This window comes from Aegilops tauschii, chromosome 4 (genome assembly GCF_002575655.3).
Source record: "Aegilops tauschii subsp. strangulata cultivar AL8/78 chromosome 4, Aet v6.0, whole genome shotgun sequence".
Classification (NCBI taxonomy): domain Eukaryota; kingdom Viridiplantae; phylum Streptophyta; class Magnoliopsida; order Poales; family Poaceae; genus Aegilops; species Aegilops tauschii.
This window is the reverse complement of record NC_053038.3, coordinates 266216379-266240774: the sequence shown is the minus strand read 5'-3', so window position 1 is coordinate 266240774 and position 24396 is coordinate 266216379.

Genomic DNA, 24396 nt, shown 5'->3' with positions numbered 1-24396 from the left:
GCCCAGGAGTCCCTCTTGACGTGCAAACAGCTTGCGCGAACGAGATGCGAGGGTAGGCCTTAGTGTTCTACGTCGGCAGGGCCCAACCCCGCGCATACCTAAGCCACCGTTGGGCCGTCCGGATCAATAGGACGGGACCAAGGAGTGAGGGGCTACGTGGCCAGTTAGGCTCCTGAGTCGCCATGCACAGGAGTCCCCCTTGACGCTCAAACGACGTTCATACCTTTTCCCTCGCCAAGGCTCCACTCGGGAGGGGCGCGCGACGACCAGGTCCAAGGGACCTGGTAGGGTGGCGTACGCTTGGGCGTGACCCAAGCGCAGCCCCCGTGCCCAGCCCCCTCGCGCGACTCTCCTGAGGGGAGGTGTTCCGATGAGGCCATTCACTGAGCTCGGAGGCTCCCTGAGGTTGATACAGCCATGGGGCCGCCCTTAGTTGTTTATCACCAGCGCGGGGCATAGCGCTTCCGCACTTGCACGGGCATAGCCGCTCCTCGACCGTGTCGACAGCCAGCGCGGAGCATGGTGCTTCCACTGGTACGTGGGTGAGGGCTCCCTCTGAGTGGAGCCCCCGGGGCGTGTACAGCCCTGCCCTGACACGTGTCTTGCATGGCAGGGCTGGACGAGGTGTGTCTGGGCACCCGTGAGCCAGCGCGGGACTCACGAGGCCCTACCTCAAGGCGGGTTGCGCCTGGTCTTGGTTCTTGATGACTGTGGTGGTCCTGCAAGATGGTTAGGCAACCTGTGTCGAACGAATCTCCTGAGGCTATCGCATGTGAAGGCCAAGCGCCAACGACCCCAGGAGGTGAAGTGAACGGGGCCGGCCCGCCAGACAGAGCTCAGCCATTGGGTTTATCAATGCTGCAGGGACAGACTCGAGCACAGACGTCGTGCCTAGTCTTCTCATGCGAAGGATCCTGAAGAAAGACGACCGGTGTGCGGCTCCTGTGGTGGCGAGGTGCCGGGCGACGTGCCCTGGCCTACCGATGCACGATTAGCTCATGCGAGAACAAGGCACCAAGAGCCACGGGAGGTGACGTACGCGGGACAGGCCCGCGAGCCAGAGCTCAGCCTCTTGGATTTAGCGACGCTGCAGTGACGGACCCGAGCACAGACGTCGTGCCATTCCTTAAGCATGAGGCGGTCGTGGGTGGGCTTGCAAGGGCGTACGACGCTGATGGTATCGAAGTACCAGGCAGGCGGGTGATAACCATAGATAACTCATGCGAGGAAGCAAACTAGTTCATGTAGATGCAGGAACGATACATGCCACTGGGTCGGACCTGAGTGGCCTGGGGATGATGCAATCCGAGGGGCGCCCCCAACAGAGTAAGCTAAAGATGTAAAAAGATACATGTCGCGGGGGCAGGTCCGTGCGACCTGGGAATGATGCAGCCCGAGGGGCGCTCCCAGCTGAATAAACTTGGAAAATGTCACCTGGTTCCGTTGTCGAAGGATTGTTGGGGTAGCCGAAGACGCGTGATGAAGGAACCGCTCCTCATGAGCCGCCAGGGCCCTGAGCCTCTGGAGGCTCTGGGAGCTCGGGTGGTTCCTTGAGGACCGTCTCCATCTCCGCAAGGACTGCGTGATGCCTGGCCTCCTGAGCTGCCAGGATGCTCCGTAGGTGACGCTGGTAGACGACCGCCATGTTCAGATGGCCAAATGGCATGCGAACATAGCTGTGAGGTGGGCCCTCACACCGCCCAATGCGCGAAGGCCAAAAGCGCTCCTGCGATGCGGCCCTGTTGAGTCCTGGAATGTCGATGCAGACGCGCAGCCCGCCGTCCTCGCCAGGATGGGGAGCTGCGCCGGTTGGTGGGCAGCGGTCGCCGCGCATGGCTCTTGCATCTTATAGCTCCTGAGTGGTCTTGGTGACGAACTCCTAAGCACCAGGTGCTCCTCGCCTTGCGCCCTCTTGAGGGGAGCGTGCCGCAAAGCACGCTTCCACGTGGTGCCCGAGCGCCTCCCTCGTGATGTTGGCTAGGTCTTAGGCCCTCCAGAAGAGACCCTCGAGCCTCACCCGAGGAGGGCGCCAAGCGCTCCTTCCTATGCGAGGGAGGGAGGCGCCCCAGGTGTGGGCGCCAATCCTGAGACAGTGCCGCTAGAGACGCCGCTCTCCTGAGGCCCTGTGCAGAGTAGTTGCTTCTTCTTCTTTGGGATGGCCTCAGGAGGGTACTGGACGCCCTCGCTGTCGGGGTCTTTGATTGCTGCGGCTTGGAAGGCGCGCTCCAGGGAGCACACCGCATCTCTCTCTTCGCAGGGAGTGTGATGATTCTGCCACTTCCCGGCATCTTGAGGAAATTGTAGTCGTGGTGGATCACTACCATGAACTTGGCTAATGCCGCATACCCAAGGATGGCATTGTACGGCAGACGGATGTGGGCGACGTCAAAGTCAATGAGCTCGGTGCGGTAGTTGTCGCGCTGGCCGAAGGTGACAGGGAGCCGGACCTGCCCTATCGGGGTGGTGGAGCCGTCGGTCACTCCTGAGAAAGGCTTGGTAGTCTGTAGCTGATCGTATGGCACTTGGAGGCTGTCGAATGTCTCGACTGTCCGGACGTTAAGCCCTGCACCACCGTCGATGAGGGTCTTGGTGACTTGGACGTTGCTGGTGACAGGCGAGCATAGCATCTGGAGGGTGCCGGCGGTCGCCGCGCACTTGAGCTGGTCTGACGAGCTGAAAGTGATGGCGCACTTGGACCACTTGAGCGGGCGCGTGGCCTCGATCCTGGGAAGAGCCGCGTTCACCTCGCGAGCAAACTGCTTGAAGACGCGCTGGGATGCTGGGGCCTGAGCGCTGCCAAAGATGCAGGCAATAGCGCATGGTTCCTGGAAGCCACCAGCCCCCTCGTCCTAATGATGGTCGTCGTTCCATCTTGGTGGTGGCGGAAGTGGAGGGAGACCAACATTGCCGTGAGGGCGGTCCTCGCGAGGCTAGTCCCTCCATGCAGCCTCACGAGGCTGGTCCTGCCAGCGGTCATCACGAGGCGGTCGCGCCACTCCTGGCGGGGGCCGCGGTCATCCCAGCGTCCCCTGAGGGAGTCCTGGATTAAGGGGTCCTCAGGCGTTCGGCCTGTTATCCATGGGCCGGACTGGTGGGCTGTGAAGACATGAAGGCTGAACACTCTACACGTGTCCGGATTAGACTCTCCTTAGCGTGGAAGGCAAGCTTGGCGATCAACTATGAAGATTTTTTCCTATGTAACCGACTCTATGTAACCCTAGATCCCTCTGGTGTCTATATAAACCGGAGGGTGTAGTCCGGATAGGATATATTTATTACCATAGTCATACAGGCTAGACTTCTAGGGTTTAGCCATTACAATCTCGTGGTAGATCAACTCTTGCAATACTCATATTCATCAAGATCAATCAAGCAGGAAGTAGGGTATTACCTCCATAGAGAGGGCCCGAACCTGGGTAAACATCGTGTCCCCCGTCTCATGTTACCATCGATCCTAGACGCACAGTTCGGGACCCCCTACCCGAGATCAGCCGGTTTTGACACCGACATTGGTGCTTTCATTGAGAGTTCCACTGTGATGTCGACGAAAGGTTCGATGGCTCGCCTTGTCCTTGAAGACAACATCACCTCCAGAGGAGTCCTGGCCCTAGGCCAAACCCTCCGGCTGGGCGGCTTTACTATGATCGCCCGTTCGGCCGTTGAGCCGACGATGACCTCTCGGGCCATCGGAAACCCCCTTCGCATCAACTCCGAACACTCCAACCAGATGGATCCGACAGAGTTTTCGTCCTTGAGCGAACTCCTAGATCGCATCGCCGCTTTTGGAATCGCCACAGATTATGATCGGATCGGGCTTAAAACCGATCAAGGAGAAATCAAAACTCCACCCGTCACCCACCAGATAGCGGTAGTCGAGGAGCAGAACGTCGAGTCTTCTTCTATATCGAAGACTGACTGTGTTCGGATCGCCGATAAAGAAGACCCGGATACCTACCAGCGAAAGGATGCGACCAGCCCTCCGAACATAGAATCAGATGGCAGTCCATAGCAATCAGAAGATATTCCGAAGCCCGGACTATTGAGTCTGGAAGGCCTTCAAACTCCGGACAATCGGTCTAGTCAGGGTGAGGATTTAGTTCCACCCATCCACCCGGACATAGACGCCCTCATCAGCATAAAACAACAGTTTTAGGAAACGGTTCACTACTTTTGGGCCAGGTTCCTCCTTGTCAAAAGATAAAAGATTGCCGCGACGAGGACGCGATATCAGCATTCCGCAACAATTTCACGGACGAAGGAATCCTCAACGCCATCAATCGTCGCCGCATACTGAAATCCGCTGGCTTAGAAACTATCGTACAGAAGTACACCGCGATGGAAAGCATCTGGAAAAATCAGGCAGCTTGCTGGGAACCGTCGGTCCCAACTCAACTCCTCCTACAGACGAAGAGGGCGCACCCTCGCGGCACGCCCAGTCCAACAGTCAAGAAACATAAATCCATTACGAGGCACGGCACCGTTCTGGAGGGATGGCTCAATGGCCCATGCAAAATACACACGACGCCAGATACCGTGGCAACCCACAGCCTTAGAGCTAGTTGGATACTCCCGCAGGTAGCCAGGAGCGGCGAGGACATCCTCATCAAGGACGCCCCAGAACAGCACCCTGCAGAAAATGACGACACAAGACTATTGATGGTCTTCGAGACATTCACTTCAAACAACAAACACAAATGATCACTTCGTAACCTCGCCGAAGTCCGCAAAATCGCTGCAATAAACCCTTGGAACGACACGGCTATAACATTTAATGCCAGCGACGAACCGAGGAACAAGACAGTCCGAGTGCCATCCGCATTAGTCCTCAGTCCCATCGTGGACGGATTTCGACTTACTAAGGTCCTCGTGGACGGCGGCAGCGGACTAAACCTCATTTATGAGGACACACTCCACAAAATGGAAATAGACAGGAGCCGCATCAAGCAAAGTAGCACAACCTTCCAAGGAATCATTCCCAGTCGGGAGGCGCGATGCACGGGCAAAATCACACTCGACGTGGTATTCAGCACGCTGGAGAACTACCGGTCCGAAGAAATCACTTTCCAAGTGGCCCCTTTCAGGAGCGGATACCACGCCCTGTTGGGACGGGATGCCTTTACATGCTCCCAAGCTATACCTCATTACGGGTATATGAAGCTCAAAATGCCCGGACCAAACGGTATAATCACTCTCATCAGTGATCCGGACATAGCACTCCACGCTGAAAACAAAACCGCATCCCTGGCCCTTGAGGTGCTATCCGAAGCCCTTGCGGCCGAAGAACTAACTGCACTAGGCTCCACGGTGGACAGGGACGATCTGATCCTCGACAAACGCCTCAAATCCACCTCCTTCAAACCAGCAGAAGAAATAGTCAAATTCCAGGTCCACCCAACGGACCCCAAGAAGGCAGCATCTATCGGAGCACAACTGAACCCAACAGTTGACGCCGCACTACGAGAATTCCTGCGCGAAAATTGGGACATATTTGCCTGGCACCCTTCAGATATGCCAGAGATCCCACGCAAGCTGGCCGAACATAGTCTCAATATACTAAAGGGATTTAAACCGGTCAAGCAAACACTGCGGCGCTTTTCCGAACCCAAGCGACAAGCCATGGGGGAGGAGCTGGCCAAGCTTATCGAGGCCGGATTCATTAGAGAAATCAAACATCCGGACTGGCTGGCAAACCTGGTGATGGTACCAAAGATGGAAAAATCCTGGCGCCTATGTGTCAACTTCAAAGACCTCAACAAGGCTTGCCCTAAGGATCCCTTCCCCCTCCCCCGCATTGATCAAATCATTGACGCCACCACAGGACACGACTCACTGCGTTTCCTCGATGCATATTCCGGATACCATCACTACAAAAAAAAATACACTTCCGTGATGATACGTGTTTGTCACAGTAGGTCATGTTTTTTGTCATGCATATACATCCGTGACGATTTTATGACAGAATCAAGATAGTCATACCTGTGCTGTCGTAGAAGTGTTCCATGACATTACCAAAATTATCATCACGGAAGTGTCCACTTCCATGTCGATAAATCGCACGTCACAGATGTGCTTTCGTCAAGGGTGACCGACACGTGGCATCCACCGTAATGAAATGCCGTTAAGCTATCGGGTCGGGTTTTGGATCCGATAACCCGTTAACAGCCCCGACCAATGGGGATTTTCCACGTGTAAAATCATCATTGGCTGGAGGAAACACGTGTCGACTCACCGTTGGGACAGATTGTCATCCGCTCATTGGACCGAAGGCGCATATGATACGGCGACACGTGGCATGGCCCAACAGAGGCCCATTCCTGTGAAAAGGCCGGCCCGTTTGACTTGGTCAAAAGGTGGCGGGCCGGCCCATGGAAAGCCTGTTAACGACCTGTTCGCATATAGCCCATTTACAGCCCGCTAACCCAGGGCCCGTTACGCCCTATCCGAATTAGGCCCAGTAGCGTCATCTGGGCCGTCCAATATGATTCAGCCCGTTTTAACTTCCGGCCCATGTGTGGCCCATGACTTCTTTCGGCCCATATGAGGACCTTTGTAACTCTTGGCCCATTAACGGCCCGTGGTGAAACTGGCCCGTAATGAACAGTGTATCACTTTATACCCATTAACGGCCCGTTATTCCATTGGGCCGTTTCCAGCCCAAGTTATCTTTCGGCCTTCTCAGGGCCCATTGATTCTTGGGCTCATTTGCAGCATTTGGTTACATACGGCCCGTTACTGTCATTTTCTGCTTGTGGGCCAAATTCAGCCCGTCGTTACAGTCGGCTCGTTTGCGGACCGTTAATACCTTGGGCCGTTTTCATGTCAAAAAAAAACCCGTTTGGTTGTTTTCATAGAGTTATCAAATACGGCCTATTAACGGCCCGTTATGGTCCATGAATAGTAGGGCCCATGATTGGCGAAATGATGATACGCCCCGTAGAAGGCCCATGGATCCTACGGCCCGTATGAGGCCCATGGATAGTACGGCCCGTAGAAGGCCCATGGATCATACGGCCCGTAGAAGGCCCATGGACCCTACGGCCCGTAGAAGGCTCATGGACCCTAAGGCCCGTATAGAAGGCCGATGGATCCTACGGCCGGACGAAGGCCCATGGATCATACGGCCTGCAGGAGGCCCATGGTTACAACAGTCCGTGTGTTGCCATGATTATTTTGGCCTAGTTACCAAAAATAAGCTATTGTGGCCACTAGAAAAAAAACAGAAAAAGAACTGCAGTGACTACAAGCAAACAACTAAACAAGACAATAAGGAAATAAATAAGCAAGCAATTAATGCTAGCCTATTACCGCTATTACACATATTACATCCACTGGGCATCAAAGTTCGCCACCAGTGCAAATATAGGGAACAAAGCAGCACATTACATACACTGCCCGTCAAAATTGGCCACCAGTGCAAATAAACGCGGCAGCAAAACAAGAGCATAACTGAAACAACTTCAAAAGAGCTCAAGAAACGTTTTCCTGGGTATCCACCATGCTGGCAATAACCTTAGCAAGCTGATTAGCTTTGTCCTGTTTGGCGCTAAAATCCTCCAACGCTTGCTGTTGCACCAGAAAGTACGCATCTGAATGCTCCAGGGACTTCCACAGTCCTTCCGCTTCTTGTCCCAGCACAACTGATAAATGTCTTTCAGCTTGTAGTTGAGACTCAAGAAACCGAACTGATTCAGACAGTGAGTTTGAATAGCTTGTGCAAGCGGTAGTGCCAGTAACTCGAACACTAAACCAAGACAGGACTTTGGGGTTGTCTCGCTGTCTTCAAGATAGTCTTCCTTAGCTGTTTTATCAGCTTTGTTGGAGACCAACAAGGATGTGTCACTATCCTGAACCTTATCTGCATTACTTCCTTTACCATTGCTTAATAAGGCACTCTTCCCCAATATTCTGTCAGCATTCTAAAAGAAGAAACAAGCAGACACATAACAAGTTTAGCATGTACTAGTATATGAAACTCATTTCGGTGAACCAGTTCATTAGTAAGGTGGACAGGACTAAACTACCAAGTCTTCTATTGCCAAGTACTAGTACATAATAAAAGCATCAAACAAACATATATCTATGTCCTATGGTCACTTCATTGTCTTGCCAAATCAAAATAGAGACACGGTTCAAATCATATCAGTTCAAGATAAAGCAGTAGTGAAAGAATACAAAACGTGGGAAACTACACGACACAACAAGATTTCAGATGGGTACCACGGGTCTACATGTACAACAACACTACTGGCTCTGTTGTAATGCTAGTAATGTGCATGATATGAAAGTCAACTGTATACACAATTGAAATTGAAATCAACAGAGCTATTGATAAGACCAAACCTGTTAAAGAAACATGCGTGAACATACCTGCTGTGCCATTGGAGTTTCGATTGGATCCTTTAATTTAAAAATAAGTTTGTATGAGTAAATACAGTGATACAAGAGCAAAGCAATCATAGTTAAAAAAGGCGCGCCTAAGCGAGCGCTTAAGCGCGCCTAGGCTCTAGGCGTTGGCAAAACGCATTGCGCATAACTACGCATAATCTATGCATAACCGCGCATAAGCATGCGCTTTGGTCAGTATAGCGCAAGGCGGTGGCAAAACACACAATTAACGCCTAGCGCTTTTTTGAACTATGATAGCAATGGAATCTTAAATTAGAACAGTTGTTCTTAAGGTTTAGGCACTTGTTCTACATGAACAGAGTACAGTAAGACGCAAGAATATAATACTTAAAAATAGAAAATGAGCTCATAGACCTTACCACATTCTTGGTTCGGGACCAGTACAGAACAAGGCATTCCCAGTCATCGTGCAGTAAATGTGTCTCAGGAGAACGTAAGGGAATTTGATGAGTTTCTTTGCCGCTGAAGTACGTTTTCTTCAGGTAATTCCGATACTGCCACCAAGCATTCTTGAAGATAGGAGAGGTATTAGCACAGGTTACCTCATCCTGAGTTTCCAAATCGGTCCTTCTCTATAGAGAAAAATGGGAAAAATTTGCTGTATTATAACCATCATGGAGGTAGGATGTATGGGACGAAGCAAAGTAATTGCCATGAATAACATTGCTTACACATAACTCCTGGACAAACACCTACAACTGGCATTTTCCTTCATCTTCAGTATAATATTTCCCAGATGGGAAGATACGCACATACGATTTAACAACATCAAATGCGATAGATGCTAAACTACAACTAGCTGGTTGTGCTTCCTCCACAGGAATAGGCGTACTAACTAGTGGAGTTGGGGTTCGCCGTGATAGTACTGGCCCTTTGGGCACTGGAGCTGCCTTACTAACTGCTCTTGTTTGGGAGCTCTGTGGTGGAGATGGTGATGTGTCAACAGGAACTAGGTTACTATCGGCTGGGGTTGGGGTTAAATTGGGTGAAGCTGGTTCTCTGTCCATCGCAGTAGGGGTACAATCTGCGGGAGTTTGGGTTATGTGTGGTAGGGCTGGTTCTTGTGCATGTACAACCGGGGTGCTATCTCCACCAAGAGGTAGCACCGTTTTATTTGAAGACCGCGTTTTTAGTCCGCTAGATACTGGCATCACCCGCTCCAATTCAAATGGCTGATAAACAGGAAACATAGTTGAATGTACAGACATTGTATGAGAGACAGATGCAATAGATAGTGTGGAAAAAAGAGGGCATGAAATAGTTGACATGTATATTGTTTAACTAAAACGGATAGCATGACATAATTTCACATATATGATGTCTATCTAAACTGGATAGCATAGCATAACATAATTCAAAGATATGATGAATAACTAAACAGGATCGCATGACATAATTCACCTACATGTTATCTAAGTAATCAGGATCGCATCATTTAATTCACATATGTGATTTATATGCTAAACAGAGGGCATTCGATATGATCTGAACTAAGAACATGGTGTTGAATATTGTGTATATGATGTCTAAACTATGCAATGCAAGACACCGTATGCATGATATGAGCAGTATATCTGTGCCAAGTTAGAGCATACACCTCAGTGAGCTATCGTGACCCAACAAGAGATCTGCTTCGACAGGTAGCACTGTCTGCTCTGAAGGCCTTGTTTTCACTCCAGATTTTTCCATCTCCCACCCAAATGGCTGATTCACAGGAAGAGTAGTTTAATGTACAAACATTGTCGACAAATGGAAATGTAATGAAGAAAAGGTTGGCAAGATATCATTCAAATATATGATGCCTGGTTAAACAGGATGGCATTGCACATTTCACATATATTATGGCTGGCTAAAAGACATGAGACTGCATAATTCCCATATATGATATAGAAACTAAACAGGTGGCATTACAAAACATGTCTAAACTAAGCAGATGACATATATGATGTCAAAAGTAGGCACTGCAAGGCAACATATGCATGATATGACTAACATCATCATGCCAAGGTAGAGCAAACACCTTGGGGGGTAAATAGGAGTGGTCAGCGGCGTCTGAATCTGCCTCAGAACAGATATCTTCCTCTGGATTACAATCTAGAGAGGGGTGGGGAGGGTTTGCCATTGAACCCACCATGGAGCGATGTCTGCATGACATTGTATTGCCGCACAAAACTCTTCTGTTTTTCTCTACATGTTCAGCATGACTGTGTACAATATCTGACATGCATACGAAAAAAATATGGTGAGATTATGTAAGGAGAGCATGCAGAAATTTAGAGTGATGGTAACAACCAGTGGATCGACGTTTTTTCGTTGAACCAAAATAGCCCTAATGGATCGACGTGAATGTATAGTAATAAGTGATGCAACAAGTGTACAACCTCTTTGCCGTAGCCGTGTCGACCTCAGCATCATTGGGTTGGTCGCTGAAGTAGTTGAGGCAGAGGTGGCTGTCGGAGGTGTGGAGGAAGATCTGAGGAATGTGTAGACGGCGTCCAGGGCACTGCTCTGTTGTGATGGATCGTTCTGTCGTTGGAGCAGCTCCGGTGAGCCGTAAGACGTCAAGGCTGAAGCACCACAAGACAGACATCATCAATCTCAAGTGGGATTCTAATAGAATCTCCAATAGATGATGTAAAATGGATGTAAAATTAACATCACCAAAACCACCTGACTACAACAGATGAGGTAAAAACTGTTGACTCTCAACTTAACTGTCGAAACTAAAATTTACTGTGGAATCTGAATGCTACTGTCGAAACTGAACGCAATGCTAGCAGAGAGGCACTTGACATGTAGTTTAGGGACGGCTTGTAGTTCATCTTCAACCTGCACCCCATGAGCCGCCAGCCACCACCGGCCAAACCGCCGGCCCCAGCGCCGCCTCGCCGCCCCGAAACAACTCGCCACCGCCGCCCCGGCCAGCCCTCTAGGCCCCCCGCCCCCACCCTAAACCCTAAGATAGATAGTGGGGTACCTCTCCGGCGAGCCCCCGTCCCCGCTGCGGGTGGTTCTTCCTTAACTCCGGCGAGCCCCCCCAACCCCTGAAAATCGACTGACCCAAAAGTCGATTCAGTCGACTGAAGTGTGGCTTAATCGGAGCAGAGCAGCAGCACGAGCGAGGGGAAGAGCAGCAACAGTAGCTGGGCGAGCGAGCGATCGAGCGAGAGCCGGAGCAGCAGCAGCAGCGCGAGCGAGCAAGCGAGAGCCGGAGCAGCAGCAGCAGATCCGGCTGGTATGGACGCCGCCGCCGAAGGGGCCTCACACTGGGGGAGAGCTGCCGTGGAGATGTCGCCTGCGGCGCCGGCTTCAAGGTAGCCGCTCCATGGGGGTGCGGGATGTAGCACCGTCGGCGCCGGGAGGTCGAGTTAAGAATTAGGTGCGATGCCATGAGTGTACAACCTCTTTGGTGGCGCCGAGTAGGCCTCGGCTTCGTCTGAGGAGTCGGTGAGGATGCTGCGGTTCCGATGGAGCACGTTAAGGCGGCGCTGTGGGGATGGAGCAGCCGCGATAGATGAGGCGATCGTCGGAGCAGCTCCTTGGAGGTGGAGGACGGGGCGGCTGAACCAGCGGGACGGCGAGATGGACGACGGATCCTCATTCGGGGAGGTGGACGAGGGACGTCGAGCTTTTGCGGTGGACGACATCGTCAGGGAAGAGGCTCTGGCTGGGCAGCGGTGACGTGGCGGACGGAGGAGGGTGGGGTTCCGCGGCTGGAGCGGAGAGGTTACGGCGGCCTGGGATTTCGAATGGCGAAAAGGGGGCGACGGGAGGGGGTGAAGCATGACTTAGGGACGCGCTTGTCCAAAATGTAGGGTGTCTTACAAAAGTACCCCCCACCGATTTGAACTAGTGGCCCTTTCGGCTCAGGGTTAGAAGGGGGATTTCGCGTGTCGGGATTTGGCAGCTGGAGGGAGTTTTCGCGCGCGTTGTAATTTCGGGATAGCAAGGCGCGGGTTGTGAAGGCGCCAGTTTTGGGAGCACGATATCTGAATTTTCGGGATATAACAAGACGCGGGTTGAATTTTAGGGACAAGCCTAACGTGTAGTAATATTGTACTTGTACGTACCAAATCAATTCGCACTTCCCTCAACCAAAAAGAAAACGAAAAAAATAAAACTATTCACACCACACAAAGAGAGAGTCTTGCCCCGTTTTACTATACTAATGCTATTCAAAGCTACTCCCTCCTTCCATCTATATAGGGCCTAATGCGTTTTTCGATGCTAACTTTCACCAAATATTAGAGCAATGATATATGACATGCAACTTACACAAAGCACACCGTTAAATTCGTCTGTGAAAGGTTCTTTCAATGATATAATTTTCACATTGTGCATGTCATGTACTAATAATCTTGTCAATAGTCATACCAACATTAATTTTCACATTGTGCATTTCATGATTGCGGTCTTAAAAATCTCATTACGCCCTATATAGATGGAAGGAGGGAGTATGAATCCATGTTATGTCCGATTAAATTTTTTCGCTTGCTGTATAATGCATGTAACCTACTCATCCAACATTTTAGTGCATTCCAAATGTCTATAGTACCACTGCAATTCGAACTAAATTTGAATTCGTTTCTCTATTTCAATAAGAATCTACAATCATGATTGTTGCCAACTTCAACCATCATAGTTTCCTTGCTATCCGCCAGATATAAATCGGACGGCCTATAATGCACGATGGCAGGCACACCATCATCAACAACTCCTTTTTTTATAAGAGTAGAGATAAAATATGTTAAATGTAGTATAACATGTTCATAACAACACCATGTGTATCACCGTTATATATATTCACACATGCGTCGGTTTGAAACACTATGATAAATTCTTCAAATATCCGAATTCGCTTTTTATAATGAAGTATATATGATCTCTATTCGTCTTTTACACCCACACAACCCTCTTATCTTTGTAGCTAGCGCTAACTTTCCCTTGTGCATGCACACGCCCGCATCCCTCTCACCCTCTCTCAGCATTCTCTAGCTCCATCGCGCAAATTCGTCTTTTCACTTTAGGTCATTCACCCATGGTGTGTGTAGGCCCCCAGCTCCTTCTTTACGACACACATTGATCGATATGCCTCTCTAGCCAGGTGTGCCTAGCACAAACACAAGCTTCCCCTCTTCTCTTGTCACCATCCATGCCTCACTCCCACCACTCTTTTCATCGTTCTCATGCTCGCACACTCCTCCCCCCTCGATATAGTATGCCTCTCGTACCACCTCCTACATGCATCCCTCTCTCTCTATCCTTCTCCTCGTGCCTCATTTGCTTCTAAAACACACATGCATGTATACCGATCAATCTCCCAACATATACATAGATCGTCTTTAACTACCCCCCCCATCGATCGACGTACCTCACAAGTTATGTCTCTCCTTTCTCTAACCAAGGGCGATTGATCTTCCTATGTAGTTACGTCTGCTTACCACAGCCACATCGTCCCCCTCATCCTTCGTGCATGCCTCCTGACCCGTCTCTCACAAGCATGTGCACAGACAACAACCAGCCATCTCCTCTCTTATTGATATTGCGGGCATGCCCTCCGTTTGTCTAGCAAGCCTATCCCACCATTTGTTAGAAGCAACTCCACTACCACCCCCTCCAACACTCTAGCTCTGTCTCTCTCCCAACCTTATTCCTCTCCTGCACATATGCATGGATGTCGATCGATCTCCCTTAATACATGAGGCAGATCGATCTCCTTAATACATGAGGTAGGCCTCTCTCCTCCTCCACACATATACCAGCCATTGTACCTCTATAGTTAATTGGGCCTCCATCTTCCCCCACCACACACCGATAGTCGAGCGCTGCAGGTAGGTATCCATGCCACTGAGACAAACTGCACATGTCCCATCTCACGTTCCAGTAGGCCAGCCACTCTATATCTTTGACGTGGGCACACACAAATTCGATGGCACTCTTTATCGATCGCGCGCGCACAGACACACACATCATCCCTCTCTTCGATTCTATGGACACCTCAAGCCGATGATACCTCTACTCTCTTCTCGTGGATCGCCCCCTCTATATATATGTTATATCCAGGACTCTATTTCACACACATTGCATATGTTACATTTTTTGATTGACCCCCCCAAAAAAACTCTCAAGAACCCACACACTATATCTCTCTAGGTTTGTATCTCTCTCACACAACCCCACGTAGGTGGTGTACGTATACAAGAAGAGAATAGGTGCACCGTGCACATACTCACGCTTCGTGCCGAGCCACACTCGCGCAGGTACACGGTGGAGCTCATTTCTTTAAGAAATGGCAGCCCACGTGCTAATTTGAACGCCTGTAGCGGTTGTTTACCTAGGGAGGTCGTGTACCACGCGTGCACGAAACAAAGTTCGACTTGACGCGTTATTTTTAAATAAAGTTATAGCGCTCAATGGCACGTACACAGAATATAAAATGATTTTTATGGAGAAAAAGGTAGTCCGCTCACTATATCCAATGGAGCCTGCCTGCCTGGTTTGTCGCTCTTCAGAGTATCTCACACAAGGCTACGGTGGCCTCTTTGTCTCTCACCGTTGGTCACTGATCCGGCCGCATCCCGTCCGCCGGGGGAAAGGGAGTACGGTGGCCTCTCTCTCTCTCACCGTTGGTCACTGATCCGGCCGCATCCCGTCCGCCGGGGGAAAGGGAGGAAGTGCATCGTTTCTCCGTTTGACGGCGCCAAGGCAGCACGTCCCGATCTGCGGTACACAATGTTCTCTCTGACCAAGCTTCGGCGCGGCAGGGCCTACGCCACCTGCTCGCGGATTCAGCCCGCCGCCGCTCACCTAGTTACATCCCGACGACCTCCAGGTATCCCCTTCGGCCTTGCTCCACTCCCGTCTTCCCACGTCGCTGCATGTGGATCTTCCATAGTTCTTTGCCCAAAACGTAGCTCGTCCGGCATACTTTCCATATTGCATTCTCGTCCTCACTCCGTTTTAGACAAACACAACCATGTTGTTATCTTCCCTTAGGTCAAGGAATATGCTTCTTTTTTGTCGTCGCATGTGTCATCAACTGTTATTGGCCAGTAATTGTTTCCTTTCTACTCGTTGCTATTGCGACCTTTTGGTGAACTGCACAAATCACTTTTTTTAAATTATAATAAGAGTGCAGACGCTCCTCCATCCGGTTCCTAGTACTAGTATAGTACGTACCTTTATAGACTATAGCAGTAGTACTAGTAAACTTTGCGCTTGGTTGTTCACCTATTCGCGAAGTCGAACAATAATAGCACTAGTAGTATAGTGTATGCTTCTGGCAATCTGACACCGAATTAACTGTTGCACGTCCACCGCCTGAGCGAGGGAGAGCTTGCATTAGTCAAAAGTTTCTCCTTGTCCTGCGAGCCACCGCGCGCAAGCTTCTCCCGTCCTGCAACCTTCTCCTCGTTCGGCAAGTTGATGGGACACAGCAAAGTAATGCTAGTCCATACTGCCTCCTCTCCGGTTAATATGGCTTAATTTCAAACGAGATAAATACACTGTCTGTCACTGTATATTTGTAAAAATACGGTCAATGGACTTCATAATACACTCATTGCGCTCAATATATATATTTTCCGGTGTTTATGCGATCACTGGCTCACCCTGACTGAGTATGTGTGTGCATGCACGTGTAGGTTGAGCACTTGAGCGTGACCGTGTGTGTTCCGTCGTGTGCTCGGACATGCATGCATTAGGGCGTCGCGTGCGTTTTTGCGTCCATGTGTACGTGTGACTGTTGCATACACGTAGGGGGAGTACGTGTAGGGGACACTAAGGAGCAGTCAAATCACACACTAAGTTAGTCGGAAGAAGCAACCATCATTTCACTCTTGAATGACACATATGCAATATAAAATGGTTGATATGGAGAGAAAAAGAAAACCACTATATATACACTAGCAGGAGCCTAAGCTACAAGCCTGCTTGCTTAGGTTGCTCTCTTCACAAGCATAGAACGACGGGCCTGATCCCGCAGCTGGGGGAAGGGAACAATGTTCTGCGTAGACGCGGTCGACATCGGCGAGGGAGAAAACCCACAGTTGGTGCGTCCCAATCGGGGGTCACCGCGGTATGGGCCGATGCCGCGTCCCAACTGCCCTTCTAGCTACAGCCCGACGTCCCAGGTAGTCCATCTTCCTTTTGGAGCCGGCTTGCTCCACTACCGTAGCTCCATCTCCATGTCGATCTTTCTCTACTTCTACCGGCTTCTACTTGTGATGAGTTTATGTCTCATGAACTAGTGCCAGTACTATTATTCTAATCGCACTTCTTCAATATCTTTGCCATCAGGGATGCTCAGGTCGATTTTAGTGGAATTGCACAAAAGCATCGTATGATCCGAGGGTGCCAGTCGTCTTTCCTTCGACAGGTTCTACCTGGCCAGGAAAGTAAATCATGTTTAGGGTTTAGGGTTTAAGTCGTAGTGACCCCATCAATAGTTTTTCTTTCGTACACGCTCTCACAACTTTTTTCTTTAGTTGTGAAGTAAATATTGGCTATGATCTGTGAATCATTGAGATGCATCAGCATGCGTGTTAGTTTTCCTTTGTATTTGATGGAATGTTGTAACAGGGCAACCTTGGAATAGGAATGAAAATGGAGTGGAAAGTTTCCGTTTTTCCGGAGAAAAAATGGAAACGGAGAGAAACCACCGTTTCGTTTCGTTGGATCGCGCCATCGAGCAAAACCAACGTTTAAATCACGTCCGTTGTGTTCGTGTCTCACCCTCCTCCACGGCTCGATCCCACATGGTCGCTCGGCATGCCACTCACCGCAAACCGAGTATACGATAACTTTCCCGCCTGCTTGTCGATGGATCGCGCCATGGAGTACTAGCACTATTGGAAGAGATTGACGAGTTGGGGGAGGACAGCTAGCTGTAGCATGGACTCCCAAGAACTTTTTACATGCATGTTGCAGCCGGCTATTGTGACCTTTGAACGCGGAGCAGTCGCGTGCACCCGGAAGTGGCGCGGGCGACGCTCTCTCGGCCGGCGCGCCGCTTCAATGCCGGCGCCAGTGAGAGGTCGCGCCCGCTCTGGCCGGGCATGAATGCGGCACTAACCATTTCGGGCGGGAAGCACGCGCGGGTGATGAAGAGGGTTTGGGTTGGTTAGGACCGGCCGTGGCAGCGGTCCGGATGTGCGCAAACAAGAGATGTTGTACGTTAATATTGCTGCGTATATAATTAACAACGTAAATAATGTGCCAGTTGGACAAATATGATTGGCGATGGAGATGGAAATGGAATTTTACGTAAACACGGATATGCATGCCTATGTCTATGTGTGTGTGCGCGACGACTCTCGCGACCTGGAAGCGGGGGCGTGTTTTTGATCGAGTTTTCTTTCTTGGTACGTTAGAAAATCAGTTTGTCTAATTCACATCTAGATGTTATTTAAGGATATCACACCTAAGCTCCCACAAGTATATAATGTAGCAACAAGAAACAAAAAAAAACTAGGAAAAAAATAGACCACAAACAGAGTGGACATCAACTTAGATGTGACATAACTATGTCACATCTAGATGTGTCCTAGAGAGACCCTTAAAAAATTGTCCGCCAGTTTTCATTTCTTTTTCCCGGGAACGCGTGTATTCTATTTAGAACCACTGCTATGGATAGATTTTTTTACTCCATTATAGCCTCTTGTTTGATAGAGTTTCTCGCGTCTCGCTCTCTCACCCTCTCCATATCAAAACAAGATGACAGTGTCCACTCTATCTCTCTCCTCATCGGTGGTCACAGATCCTGCCGAATCCCGTCCGCTGCGGGAGGTGAGGAGGTGCAGCGTTGATGTTGTCGCCGTCGGCGACGGAGGAAGCCGATGCACACCGTCCTCTCGGAGCCGGCGCTGGCGCGAAGGAAGATCCTCCGCGCCCTTGTTCGCTGCCGTCGTGTGGGCAGATCCCGCCCGCCCGCCTAAACGACATCTCGCCCACCTGAGGTATAACTTCTTCTACTGGTCCAGCTCCCCAGGTCGCTGCGTGCGGGTTTTCTTCTATGCGACTACTCCCCAGCTCCCCATGCATAGTAGCTAGGGTTCGTTGGCTGGTCCAACATCACCTACTAGTACTATTATAGAGGAAATGCCACCCGAAAAGTTGTCCTAATTTGTGCCTCGGTGGAGGTATACATGTTGTTTCGACAAAAAGTACATGGTGGTTGTGCGATCATTGTCCATATGGTGGTAGTACTATCACTGGTTAAATGAAGAAATGCTTTTTTCTCGGGTATCCTGGTTTAGTTCCCATCAAGATAATTATGATGCTTCTGTTTGTTGGTGTACTTTTCATTCATTATTATTGACAATTGAGATGTCGTTGCTAACCCTTTTTTATATTTTTGGAAACAGCGATGCGTGTCTCCATACCCGGGCATGTCTTCCTCAATTTTAGTGGAACTGCACAAATTGGATGACCATTGTTGTTCCGCCTCACTGTCCTCTGCCACGTGGTTCTTCCTTCCTCGAGCTTGATTACTGAGAAGAAACAGACCACAGTGAGGATTTGTCGAACTTCATAGGTGCCTCACCCAAACTTGATGCCAAATGGATGATGCATCACCACGATGACCTATCGATGCTCATGGTTGCGCCTCATGGTTGCGTCGGCTGGTGAAGCTGATCGATTTTCAATTAAAAACAAGCTGTCTTTCCATCAGTGCTCTTAGCTTGTTACGCACAAAGATGATATCCTTCGTCAGTTTACCTTGGTTGCGTTGGAGATGCAGTCGTCTTTCACGTTGGTGCAATTTTATCACACAATTGGCTATGAACGAAATGTGTCCTCGAAGAAGGATCGACGTTGGTACTAAGAGCATAAGTTTTGTATTGATTTCTAAGCCTTCTCACAACTTTGTCTCCAACTCCGCTGTAATTTTATTTGTCCAGCTATTAACTTTGATGTAAAAAATGGTGTGGACTAAAAACCTGGATGGACGTAGTAGCCCTCCATTTTTATTTACTCAGCATATTAGATTTGACTGAAGTCAGACTTTGTAATACTCTCAAACCTTTCCGATAATTGAAATTAAAATTCTTTATTTGTACACACTCTCACACGTTTCTGATAATTTGGCGCATGTGTGGTTGTTCACTTAAGGGAGGGTAGTGTACCGCACGTGAAGGACAGGAAGTGCGACCAGGACGCGTGGGCGTGGATTGTTAGTTCATCGGAAGTAGTACTAGTTTTCTTCACTGTACATTAAATAAAGAGTTTCATTTCGTACTTACACAATTTAAAACGATTGTTATGGAGAGAATAAGAAAACCACTCAAGTATATATTAGTCGTATACACGAGAGTACTATATGGACGCAGCTTCATTGACTTAGTGCACCTGCCTTTGGATTTATGACAGGTGGGCCCAAAATGTGGCTGGCTCACCTGTCATACAGCCAAAAGCAGGTGCAGTGAAGGCATCGGAGCTCAGTCTGTACTACAATAGTATATATATAAGCGGGAGCCTCAGCGCTTGTTCGCTAGGGTTTGCACTCTCCACACGCTCGCCGCACAACATATATGTTACACGCTGGAGGCTCAGCGTTCATTTGCTAAGGTTTGCTATATTCACAGTCTCTCACCCTCTCTTCACCAGATCTAAACAAGACTGCATTGGCCTCTTGTCTCTCTCTCCCCCCTCACAGCTGGTGAAGGAGGCGTCCGTATCCCGTCGCACCGGGAAGGGGAGGACGTGCAACGTTCACTCTATCGCCTTCGGCGAGGGAGGCAATCCACTGCCGGCTGCGCTGTTCTCTTTCACCCAACGCCTGTGCGGGACGGCCACCGACCCCTTCTTCCTCCTGCCGTACGTAGTGTGGGCAGATCCGGCCTCCCGCCACATGCCTTGCCACATCCGGACGACCCTAAGGTATAAGTTTCTTTGAAACCGTCGTTACTCTAGCTGCATGTGGATCTTTTTCGATCTGTAGTCGAATCTAGGTCTTGGTTCAAAGAGGAAAGAAGGGTGTGGTGGGCTAGAGCAAGAATCTGGGACGTGGTTCAATGAGGAAAGGAGGGGCGGAAAGTAGTATAGACTGGCTATCCAGCCGCTTTGTCGGTCGAAAAGGGAAAAATGGGGTAACCCAGTACACACATCTGTATGGAACCGATCTCTTTGTTGAAAAGGGAAAGAAACTGGGGGGTCGGGTAGTTTGTGCAGGACTAGATTTGCTACCCTCACATAGGAAGAAGGTTCAAAGAGAACAAATATGGGACCAGCGCATATATGCTGCTTGGCTACATACTCTGGATCACCCATTTATACGTGCGGACGCACATGGTGCTGGCATGTCCCATACAACTATTTTGCTGTTGTTAATCTAAGAATGCCACCGGAAAATTGAAGCAATGCCACTGTTAAAACTAAATTACATTTTTTTAACGAATGTTGTTTCAAGAGAATGTCTCTGTTAATATGAATCAATGCAACCGTTTTAGAAATGCTACTGTCCTACTTTGTTTTCCATCCAAGATAAGTTAGATGCTTCTTTCTGTCACCGTTTGTTTCATCCTCCTTTATCGGCAAGTAATTGTTTCCTTTTTTGCCTCTGTTAAAACAGGGCTATCGATTCAACTTGTTGCTATTGCAACATTTTGCTTCGCTACTCGAAACACTTATGTTTTAAGAGTGTTTTGTGCAGTTCAACTTGAATGTCACACCGGTGACTTTGCTTAATTTTGGTGGAACTGAACAAAAGGAGATCGAGATTTGTTTCCAGTCTTCGTGGCGAGTTGTTTCAAATCTTGGTCTCAACCACATGATGTGCAGTGTGCTTTGAGATGTTGTGCTACTTGTTTTGGTACTGTTTTATATAAATGTCGAATTGAAGCTATTGTATTGCTGTCTTTTCTCATTAAGTAGTGAACCAAAATGGGACCAACCCAGACATGATGCTTGTTGCTTTGTTACAACAAATTCAGCATCACCCCCTTTATAAGCCAGTAATTGATGCCACTCTCAGAATTAACTACTGAATCTTATTTCAAAACTGCAACACTTGTTAGGGATTGGCGGTGTCGTGGAATTGTTACGGCAGATGTCCATGAGCTAGGACTTAGTCGTGGAGCCATCGCAACTAGGAAGCTTGAAGGGGTTATGCGGGACAAGGAACACGAGGGTTTATACTGGTTCGGCCCCTTACGGTGAAGGTAAAAGCCTACGTCCAGTTCGTGGTGTTATTGATTAGGGTTACGATCGCCAGGGAGCTAAATAGCTATGCCCGGATCTCGATGAGGTTGTTGTCGCCCTTAAACCGCTGCCGGGTCCTCCCTTTATATAGGGAGGCTGACGCCCAGCAGTCCTTAGAGTCTCGGCCGGCTCATAAGAGCGTTCGGCTCGGACTCTGAACAATACTTGCCTTACACTACAAGCCTACTATAACAATGATTGTAACTACAGGCTTTAAGCCATATCCGGGTCTCAGCCCATCTCTGGCCCATTATCTTGATACTTATCTCCGGGCTTCTGGCAATGACCCTTAGAATAACCCGGCCCTCCTGGCGGGTGACTCCAAGGTCTATATCCTCAACATTAGGCCCCAGATTGACTTGAGCCGGCTCGTGTCAATCTTTAACTCTGCAGACAGAAAAAATCTCCGGCTTACCATTCACGTGAAGGCCATAACCCGGAGTGACGTCATCCTCTGGACTCCGGATAATCCGCCGTGACGTCATCCTCCATTATGTCCGTTTTTTACTCCGCGAGATCCGCAACGGATCTTTGCCTTTACTATCTTTCCGAAAATTGAGGCGCCGTGAGGGGGAGATAACCACGCCATGGCCTCCTTGAATCTCGCGCCCACTTATGACCCTGCCTTATAAATAGGCCGGCCCAACGCTCTCTTCTCACACTCTCCTTCTTCTTCCTCGCGCTGTCGCTTCTCTACCCGAGCTCCGCCACTACCGCCGCCGTCGCGCCCCTGATCTTCATCAACCCGGCCGCTGCATCACCCTGACTCGGACCAGATAACGGCGGCGACTTCCGCTCTTCCTCAACTCCGGTGAGTCTTCTCTGCCTTGCTAGAACAGATCTGCGGTAGGGTTCCTTCCGTTCTTCGTGTTCGTCACCATTGCCCACAAACTCGGTAGTCCTTGTCACCACTGTAGTTGGTTGATCTTTAACCTTGTGTAGAACCACTGCGGTAGATGTTTGAAACCCATTTCATCTGCAAGAAATCCTCTTTTTACTGCATAAGAACTGTGTTCAATCTCAAGAACTTCTCCTGCTTCTGTTTTTTAGGTCTAGAAAATTTTCTCTGCTCCGACTATTTTGATCCAAAAAAGTTACGGTAGTATGTGAAACCTGTTTTTACCACACTTAGTAAAAACTGCAACCATTGAATCTCGGCGGCTTACATGTCCGGCTTAAAGAAAACACGCGCCATAGAACTTTCCGGTTTAAGGAGAACCATGCTCTGTAGACTCTTCTGGCTTAACTGTAGTAATCCGTAGATGACCAACTTATTCTGAATGCTCCTACGGCTTAGATAACCCACCATATCTGAATACATATCATTAGTCCCCTTCATAAGCCGCCACCTTAGTTTGAACAATAGATCCCCGGCTTATAATTGACCCGGATACTTTTCTCTTTATTATAGACCACCAACCTTCACCATGCCTCCCAAGGCTCCTATCACTTGCAACTGGATGAGATCCAATGTCACTGACGAGACCCTGGCCAACTTCGTTAAGTCCGGATATCTGCCCAAGAAGGAAGTGATGTCCTACCGTGCCCCTAACCCGTCAGAAGAAAGACCACAACCGAGGGACGGGGAGGTAGTGATCTTTGCGGACCATATGAGCCGGGGCTTCGCACCGCCCGGCTCAAAATTCTTCCGGGACGTGCTCAACTTCTTTGACCTCCGGCCTCAGGATATAGGACCCAATTCCATATCCAACATCTGCAACTTCCAAGTCTTTTGTGAAGTATATCTTGGAGAAGAGCCGAGTCTGCTGCTCTTCAGAGAGCTGTTTTATTTGAACCGCCAAAATGAGTGCGCCAACGGGCCAAGTCTAGAGTTAGGCGGCATCTCCATCCAGCGACGTAGGGACTGTCTGTTCCCTTACGCAGAGCCGCCGAGCCACCCTAAGGACTGGAATATGACTTGGTTCTATTGCCAAGATACATCCCCGGCTGACGAGAATCCACTGCCCGGCTTTCGCCCAACGCGCCTGGAACCGACTCATCCACTATCCGACAAACTGACTGCCGCGGAACGCCAGCCCCTGCTTCCAACGATCAACAAGATCAAGGCCCTGCTAGGCAACGGTCTGAACAGAATTGATCTAGTCCGGGTCTGGATCTCATGGCGGGTGATCCCATTAAGCCGCCGCCCTGGCTTAATGTGTGAGTACACCGGGCGAAAGGATGACCCGCAGAGGCACAGTCGCAATGATCTTCCAGAAGACGTTGCCGAAGAAGAAACCAAGGCTCTATTAAACGAGAGCCTGGCAGATTGTGGAAGAACCGGGCTAGCCCCGTTCTGCAAGACCAACCCAGCCCCAGCGGTAAGCCGCTGACTTTAACCTTTCCACTTCTTTTACATGTCACCTTGCTCTGAACCATTTTAAGAGTTCATTAATATATTTCTCAGGCTGATGACAAGTTCTGGCGGGTCAAGTATGACCATGAGGCGGCCAAGAAGGCGAGGAAGGCAAAGAAAGCCGCCAAGAAAGCTGCCCCTCGCAAAAAGGGAAGCAGACCCACTGCTTCGGAGCTGCTTCAATTAAGCGACAGCTCCGAGTCAGAGGTAACCCTTAAACCTTTAAACTCCTGCCATATTTGTCGTTTGCTACTGCCTGCCTTATCAACATATTGCTTATTGACAGGATGACACCAGCGCCAGTAACCCGGTGATTGAAGAGGTAACATCACTTTCCTCCGACTCGGAGCCTTTGCCGCAGCTGAAAGTCCGAAGAGTAACCCGGAAAGTAAGCTTTTCTCATCCATTAGCTCATCAAGACCCTCAATTTCTTT